Source organism: Malurus melanocephalus, unplaced genomic scaffold, assembly GCF_030028575.1.
Source record: "Malurus melanocephalus ecotype Western Australia unplaced genomic scaffold, MMel_1.1 scaffold_226, whole genome shotgun sequence".
Lineage (NCBI taxonomy): Eukaryota > Metazoa > Chordata > Aves > Passeriformes > Maluridae > Malurus > Malurus melanocephalus.
In genome coordinates this window covers 838241-846864 of record NW_026623458.1, presented here as the reverse complement: position 1 = coordinate 846864, position 8624 = coordinate 838241, and the positions used below count along the sequence as shown (strand labels likewise).

At 48.5% G+C, this 8624-nt stretch overlaps 1 protein-coding gene across 2 annotated transcripts in view; it reads right to left on the bottom strand.

Moving 5' to 3' along the window:
* DENND2A (DENN domain containing 2A) overlaps positions 1–8618 on the bottom strand; it is a 54100-nt gene extending 45482 nt beyond the window's left edge. The window contains exon 1 of one of the 2 annotated variants that reach the window (XM_057374483.1): positions 8531–8618. The gene's annotated coding sequence lies outside the window, so the exon portion shown is untranslated. Of the gene's footprint in view, positions 1–4508; positions 4555–8530 lie in introns of those variants that run through there. The other variant, XM_057374484.1, reaches the window with a different exon arrangement.
* Between the last annotated feature and the right edge of the window lie 6 nt (positions 8619–8624).

Here is an 8624-nt window from a genome sequence, read left to right as displayed (position 1 = left end):
GAGAAAGAAAGAGAAAGAAAGAGAAAGAAAGAGAAAGAAAGAAAGAAAGAGAAAGAAAAAGAAAGAAAAAGAAAGAGGAAAGAGAAAAGAGAAAGAGAAAGGAGGAAAGAGAAAAGAGAAAGAGAAAGGAGGAAAGAGAAAAGAGAAAGAGAAAGAAAGAAAAAGAAAGAGAAAGACGAAAGAAGAAAGAGAGAAAGGAAGAGAAAGAAAGAAAGAAATAGAGAAAGAAATGGAGACAGAGAAAGCAAGCTAGCTCAATGTAATCCACGGTCAGGCGTGATTTTTCAAAAAGCAGATCTTGATCAGGAGCCTGTAATAAAAATGAAACACCCCTCACAGCTCTGTACAGCTTCCTGAGGAGGGGAAGTGCACAGGGAGATGCTCAGCCCTTCTCCCTGGTACCCAGTGATATGGAATAGTTCCATTCCACATGGGAATGGTTCAGAGCTGCAGCAGGGGRAGGTTCAGACTGGACATTTGGTGGCCAAACATTAGAACAGATTTCCTAGGAGAGGTGAGCAGCGTCCCACATCTGTCACTGTGCAAAAGACATTTGGTCAATGTCTTAATAAGATGCTTTAACTTCTGCCCCTAAAGTGGTCAGGCAGCTGGACAATGTGATCACTGTGGGTCCCTTCCAAACCRAAATAGTCTAATCTAACCTRTTCTATTAACAGTAGWAATAGCAAAATTCTAATGGCAGCCTGCCTTGAGCATAAATAACAAGAGGGACTGGGTTGGAAACCTGGGAACACTGGTTTGAAGGACTGAAAAGCTGGAATTTCTATTCTTGCAGTGGCTGCTGGTCGGTTGAAGTCCTGCACTGCTAGGACATGCCAAGTTTCTGTTTCTGATAATMTTTCCAGATTGCTTTGGATGAGAAAAATAATTTTAGCCCATGCAGACAAACATTAAGCAAGTGGGACAAAAAGCAATATATTATGTCTCAGAAGAAGTAATTTWAAAAAAMCCCAAACAACCAAAAAAACACCTCATCAAATTCTGACAACATTTTATGAAATTTGTGCCTTTTAGAAGTGATTTTAACTTTCCTTGAAACATACSCAAAATTGTCTCTGACTGGTGGAAGAATTCATTAATTTAATAGGGAAAACCCTTGGTTTCCCACTGAATTTGAGKAAGCTAAATCATTCTATAAGGCAAGTTTCCTACTGTGCAAACAGGAGGGTACTGATGGGGCAAKGTTTAGCACAGACTGAGCAGCAATTGCTGTCAGAACCCTTCACCACAAGCACAGGACTGTGATGTGAGAGGTGACACCATGGCATAACTTCAACTTGCAGCCACTCACGATAATCTCAGGGGACAGAGACAGAAACCTGATGCAAAAACAGTCACCATGTGTTGGTTTCCCAGTGGGAAACCTCTCAGGCCTTTCTCAGAGTTTGACAAAGCTGAGAAATGAGAGCCAGATAGATGAGGGCTTCTGACATCATCTGGAAAAAGCCCAATACCTTACACATTTCTTTACAGTAACAGATTGTCTTGTAGAATTTGACGAGGGATTGCTGTACATGCAGCCCAGCATGTCAAGGCAGGGAGAACCAGATTCTCAGTTACTTGATCCCAAGCTCCCTGAATTCAAGGRAAAAGCTCTCATGGAGCAGTAGACTGTGGAGGGTGCTCCAGRGTCTGGTTTTGGCCACATGTTGATTTTTGTAGTGCTACATGCGCTGGTGCAGACATCCTTCTCAACTTTACTAAGGGGCATTTATTTCCCTTTGCTACTAAACTTCTCTGAGCCTTGAATAACCCAAGACTCAACCCTTACCCAAAAAYCCCTGAGAAACCTTTGGGATCACARAATCCTTTGCAGCTGAAACACATTTTATTTCTGTATGTGAAAAACACCCGTCTTCTGCAGGGGCTTCATGTTTTTAAAGAGAAATCTCCAACAGTCCGAGAAGTCCCTAGGAACTCTTTCCTTTTTAATTTAGAAAGGTGGTGTTTGGCTGACACTGGCAAGCAAACTCGTATTGATGCAGTGCCCTGTGAAATCTGCCATTTCCCCCTCCGTGACAGTCAGCACTATCCATCACAAAAACATAATCCCCCGGGACAGGAGAGCCCCTTTGCCTCTCTCCTCTGCAAACAGATGTGCACGCCTTCCCCAGCTCCCAGAGCCAAGGCCGCCTTTCGGCAAAGAGCTACAGCAGCTGCACATCTGCAGAGGGGAAAAGCTTTCAGCAAAAAAAAAGGAGGGGGACCTCATCCTCCCCCACTTCCCTGCCTGCAAAGCAAGCTCAGCATTTGTTGCTCTCCAGATGACACCCTGATGGGTTGATTTAATGGTTCACAGATGCGTGCCTGTTCACAGTGCTCCAAAATCCCAGGCCCGTGACAGCATCTCACCTGAACTGCTGGCAGTGACACGGCTTATCAGCAGACCCTTGGCAAGGAGCCTTGCAGGGTAACAAGAAGAGAAAATCAATGTTCAAGGGCACTGYTAATATAAAATTATTCTACTGAATACAACCGGGTGAATGAGGGACCGCTTGCAATGAGAACACCTAAGCACGTGCTTAATTTGAAGCCTTATTCTCAAAGCCCACTATCTTCCTCCAGACTGCATGAAATCCAGCCCAAATTTCCCCCAGCAGGAATGATGTGCTGCACTGGGAGCCAAAGCATTCGCAGGGGTGGATTTAAGCATGCGCCCTGACCTCCATGGCTGTTTAAACGATTTACCAGACTGGGGGCACAGCACAGAATCTTTACATGCAGCAGGATCGCAGTAACACTTCACCACTTTTATTCCCAAAGGGAAATTTAATTAGAACACGCAGCATTTAGCCATTTAAAGTTGTTCTGATTATGAAGAACAGCGAGTCCTTGCCCCCTGAAACAGTGTCTCCAGTGGATTGYCAGTCCCCAGTAAGTTTCTGGAAACACAACTTATGTGCCTGAATTTGGTCAGGAGCCATCTCCTCTCTGGGATTTGTAGGATCAGGAGCCTCAGGGTCTGGCAGGGTCTCATCCAGAACTCTTTCAACCAMTTCCAAGTGAGGTGGCACCTTTCCCCACTCAAGCTGCCCGTAACCATCATCAGYTCTTGACATTTTAAATGTCTGGGCCAGATTTTCAAACAATCTCCGAGCAAAGCTTTTCTGACTGCTCCTCCAAGACCAGCTTTTCCTGCTCAGGTACCCAACCAAGGCAAAGYCTTTCCAAGCACCCATACACAGAAGGGCTCAGCCAATCTGATAACTCACTACCGTGCCTAATGAGGAGATGGGCATCAGAAAATACAGCTGCCAGCATCTCCTGGCGGAACTTACCTTCACACCAGGCTCAGGTCAATAGCTCTCTGCTGTACTTATCKCAGAGGGAATGTGAGCAGCGGAACAAAACTCCACCAGCATTTGTAAAGCTGTTTTACAGAGGAGGCAAGGGTGGCTGCAGTTAAAGGGTGCCACAATGTCACAAAGTGTTCCCACAATGGCTCACACAGCAGCTCCTGCCTTATTAGCAGCACAGCAGCAGCAGCAGCAAGTCCCAGAGCCACTTCAGACAGCACAGAGAGGGCTGGACTGCAGCTGACTTACCTGTCTAGCTTCCCTTCTTCTGCCTTTTACTCTGATCTTCCATCACACATCCCAAAATGGTCCAGGCCCCTTATCCACACTCCTAGCTGAGATCTTCTCAGCACTGCATGTGGAGCCAACTGCATGAAGAGCCCAGGGGATGGTCAGGCCCGTCTGTGTGAGGCTTYCCTCTCTGAGAGTTGGTGTTTTTATTTTAACTCCCTCTGTTTCTGGGCTTCTCTTCATCTCTTGCTCCTCCCAGCTCCCTCTCTCTGCTCATGAGGACAGAGTTTCCATCCTGGCTCTGGGCCAGCATGTGGATGGGTAAAGGCAGAGCTCAGGAAAAGCCATCTTCTTGCTCTCTTTCATCACGTAAGCACTGCCAGTTCYCAGCCCAGAGCACAGGGCTGAGCCAGAGCAGAGCAGCAGGCTGGACACAGCAGCTTGGCTGCAGTGCAAACACCTCCCCTCCTGGCCCTCCTGCTCCCAGGGAGCAGCCTGAGCCTTTATCCTGACCAAGGAATTGCCTGAGCCTTTATCCCGACCAAGGAATTGCCTGAGCCTTTACCCCAACCAAGGAATTGCTGTCAGATGGCAGACAGGGATGCATCTCCCATTCTGCAAAGGCTGTGTGTAACAGCACCTGCAGGTACCAGCTAACAGGACAAATTCTTGTTTGCACCAGCCATTAAAAACAAAAAACTGTGAAGACCCCAGGCAAATCTGACTGGCAATGCCCAGCACTGAGATGATAATCCTGCCCAAAACACACAAGAAGGCCTCAGAAATGTACTGATTCCTAACAAATTTAATCGTTAAAAATTGACATTTAATCACCACTTGCTCTCACATCTGCTTTGCTAAATCCTTGAAAGTAACAGCATGCCAGCTGCAACTGGTTTCCCTAACCAGRGGAAGCAAAAATGCACTGAAGCAAAGAATGAAGATTATGCCAGGACTCACAGCACTCATTCCAGCAGGACATTACTCTTTCAAGCCTCTGCTCTTCCAGCTATGCTTGACTTCCTTCCTTTACTGTGGGACAGTACTGTTTTCAGAAAAGAGAGAAATTATGTTCTCAGTACACATTATCTGCATTAAAGAAAGGAGTCACAGTGTTTCAAGCTTCTTGCAAGGAAGATTTACCATGAGCCCCCTTTGGGGTTTTTGTCGCCCATACATAGCACCCCTCATTTGTCCAGCAAATGTTGAGGCAAAGTATTCACCTCAGAGCAGTACAAACTCAGAGTGTTTGAGCACAGGGCACTTGGCCATCGTGCCAGGATTAGCCCAGGAACACAGCTTCTGTGAGCAGCTGCAAGGATGACAGGCTGGAGCCACAAGATCTGCTTCAGAGATGCTCAGAGCAGGCACTGAAGCATCACCATGGCAGAGCCCCAMGGGTGTCTGTCTGCAGGCTCTGTGCCACGAGTTCCTACCGAGCTCTCAGCTCACTGAAAGACAGGAACTGGTGAAGACTCACGGGAGTGGCAGGTAAATATCCACAGCTTGGATCAGGAAAGTTGGACAGTTACAACTTTCACTTCATCAGACCTGTGTCCAYAGACACAGAGCACCTTGACCCAGTTGGGTGGCCATGTAAAGGCTGGGAGGGATCTTGAACAGGACCAGCCTATAAGACCTTCAGTATTTATTTGTGTGAGACAATGGCGGTGTCTTTTAGTGCTACGAACACAGAGACCTTGAACTGCTCCTCAGCCTGCCCTGTGCTAGGCTTCCACTGAAGGACACAACCCTGGCTGAAATCCCATGCTGTGGAGGGTCAGAGGCACCAGGGATTCTAACTTGTCTTAGGCACCCAACTCTAAGGTCACCAAGTGCCCTGCAGAAGCTGCATTTCAAAAGCAGTTGGGTGATACTGAACTTCATCTTCACTAAACCTGGGCTGAAACCACCCCCAAACACCATGCATATCCTCACATGCTTCAATTTCCAGCAGCTGATAAAGCATCTTCAAGGAGATCAACCAGAAAAAAATAAAATCCTGTAAGCAATATCAACATGCAGTTGCCCTTTCCATTTCACTTCAGCGCTGCAGTCAAGAAAACATTGACTGTATCCGCACCCCTCAGATACAATGTTATTTGAGCTGTATCTGAGCAAAGCCAGGATCGCTCATTTATTGTCAAGGACTTGAATGAAACAAAAAAAATTTCTTTCCAGCTCCAGCCCACTCCCTTCTTCCCCGCGGAGAGCCTTCTCAGCCCATGAGGAACTCTATGCAAGTGCATTAAAAGTCCTATTTCAGCATTTCTTTCATAGTAGAGGCCTCTTCCAGCCAGCTCTTGGGATCCTGCCAACAGACATATCAGCCACCAGCACTTAAATCCTTCCGCTAAAAATGCTTCCCTAAAGAGCTTATAGCCCAGTTCTGAAGGCCTGAGAGTGCTGATAATCACAATTAACCAGCTTCAACGAGAGTTTAAGAGAGGTTYTTCTCCACTCTCAACTTAATGGTGCACTACAGAGCCTTTTCTCCCCTTGGTCTGGCCTCCACTTAGGAGGAGCAGCTTCCATACAGTTCCAGTCAGGAAATAAAAGTCAGGTGCTACAAAAGCAAGGGAGAACCAGCTGCTTTGAATGAACCAGGGACCCCAAAGAAAATGAAACTTATCAGACACTTCTGAAATACCCAGCTTCTCTCCATGTTTAAGAGACTAGCTTTTGCGTGATGATTTAATCTGTAAATTTCTTAAACTTGGGGCAAGGATTGAGCTTGCTTCTGTGTGCCCAGAACACCCAGCAAAATAGAGATGATAAGTTCTGTCCATATGAATGAGTTGCTATGGCTGTTATTAAGAACAACTCATTGGAAAAGCTGCTCCTGAATTAAGATYACCTCTAAAAAACACAGCTTACATGGTGTTTATTTTTAATTATCTTCTTGTCAAAATGAACATTTCTAACATGTGAATGTGCCAGGCAAGGGAGAAAGACAAGCCTATTGTAAGCGCCTGACAAGGGATGTAAATGCTCTTCTTGTTTCTGGAGAACAGACAGCACAGACAGAGGCTGTCTCTGCAGACAAAATGTCCTAAAAGTTTTCCCAAGGCAGCGAGATGGGGACAGTAATGAAAGGAGCACTTTGGGACACTCCACATGCACTGGTGGCCTRTGAGGAATATTGCACTTTGGGTCTGAGCTGGTAAACAGGGAGGATCTTCTGTGTGGACTGGGATGTGCCAAAGGCCATGCCAGGCTTCAGCACACAACCTTCTCACCCACGCAGGCAGAGAGTGGTCCCAGCAGAGCCTTAAATCTTTCGTCTGCTTTCTACATCCCCTGTCACTCCAGCGCCCTTTGTTTTCAGTGCTTTCTCTTTTGTTTCTCAAAAAGGCGCCTTATTACCCTGGGAAATGCTGTGGCTTTCCTCTGATTTCCATACTTAGCATTTTCAGTTGTTTCCAAGCCTGACCCAACATAGCAGTTACCCATTTTCACAGGCCAAAACGCTGTCTGGACTGTTTAAAAAACCCAAACAACAACCAAACAAAACCCCTCAAGCCCAACAAGCACCAAGCCCCACAAACACTACCCCAATGACAGCAATCCAGAACACAACACAAGGGTGGAGGAAATGCATTCCTTTCTTCTGCCAGGATACAATAACAACTCCCTTTTTGGTGGTTCCAAAAACGCAGAGCCAGTACACATTATTGGACTTCACTACCACACACCAAGAACGAGTGGTCAGTAAGGTGGCAGCCAMCACAGAAAACAGCTTTTTAATCCACCACCAATACCAACAGCTCCCCTCACAGTAGCAAATAAACCGCCACGGAAATCCCTCGGGTCATCTCTTTTATCTCGCCAGCTGAATTTCAGGCTGGAGATGCTCTTTTCCAAAAGCAACAAACTTAAACAATTACTTAAATGTCAAGAGCAAAAGTGGCTGGGAATACCTCGGGATGAGGATCAACTTACTGACCTGTGTTGGAAACAAGCTGCCTCCTTGTAAAGACCAGGACTAAGTGCCCATGTTTACCACTTTCTCTCCTGCAAGGAGGTTCCAGGGCAGACCCAAGCAGGCAGAAAGCCTCACTCCCCATGACTATCCCTCTTCCAGCCCCGAGCATCAAGATCCATGCTTCTTGGATGCTCATAAAGCCAAAGCCTCTGAAAGCGTCCCAAATACACTTGGCGTGGTTTTATCCTCCCGTTTGCATTTGACACCTTGGGACCACGGCAGCAGCCAGCTGTAACTTCWTCCTTGTTCCCTTCCCAAACAACTTTCCCTCCACCAACACCATGCCTAATCCATTAGCACCCACCATCCCTGGTTACAAGAGCGGAAAGGCAAAAAAGAGTTTTTGTCCCCGGGACAGGTGAATGGGGACTCCCATMGATCCCCAGCGGGAGTCAGAAATGCCACCCTGTTAAGCCACAGGCTGCACACGACTCCAGCCGAAGGCAAAGCSAGAGGAAAGCAGGCTACCCAGAGCCGAGCGAGAGAAATGCAGGGCTATCATCACAGAGGGARTCAGGGTTTTGCCGAACCGAGCACTCTGGCAGTAGGGCCCAGGTTTCCCCCAAAGAATGCGTTTAGCGTTTCCTCCTCTGTTTTGTGCCGGAGACCGAGGCAGGGCTGAGTTCACTCAGGGGCCCCGTGCTGGGTGGCGGGGCTGCCGCTGCTCCTCCGCCCCACCGCTCCCTACCCGCTCGGGGCGGCTTTTCAGCGGCTCCCCACGTCTACCCCCGGCCCAGACCCGCTCGGGCAGCGGGCCCGGCCCTYCCACGCCCGGAGGGAGCAGCCGCCTCCTCCCCGTCCCGGCGGGAACGCGGCGGTGCCCGGAGCGCGGGGGAACTCGGCTGGCGCCCCGCGCTTTCCCTCTCTGCAGCCGAACCCAGCGCGGGGGTGARGCAGAGCCAGTCGGGGGGCGGAAGGGAAGACGGAATTGGAGATTTTTTGGAGCGGSACCTCTGCCCGCTCTCCCGCGCTAACGTCCCCTCGGCGCCTCCCCTACCTTCCTCCGCGGCGGCGGCACGGGGAGCCCGTGTCCCGGCATGACGGCGGCGGCGCCCGGCGCCGGGCTGGCGGCTGCGGACCCGCGGCTGGGG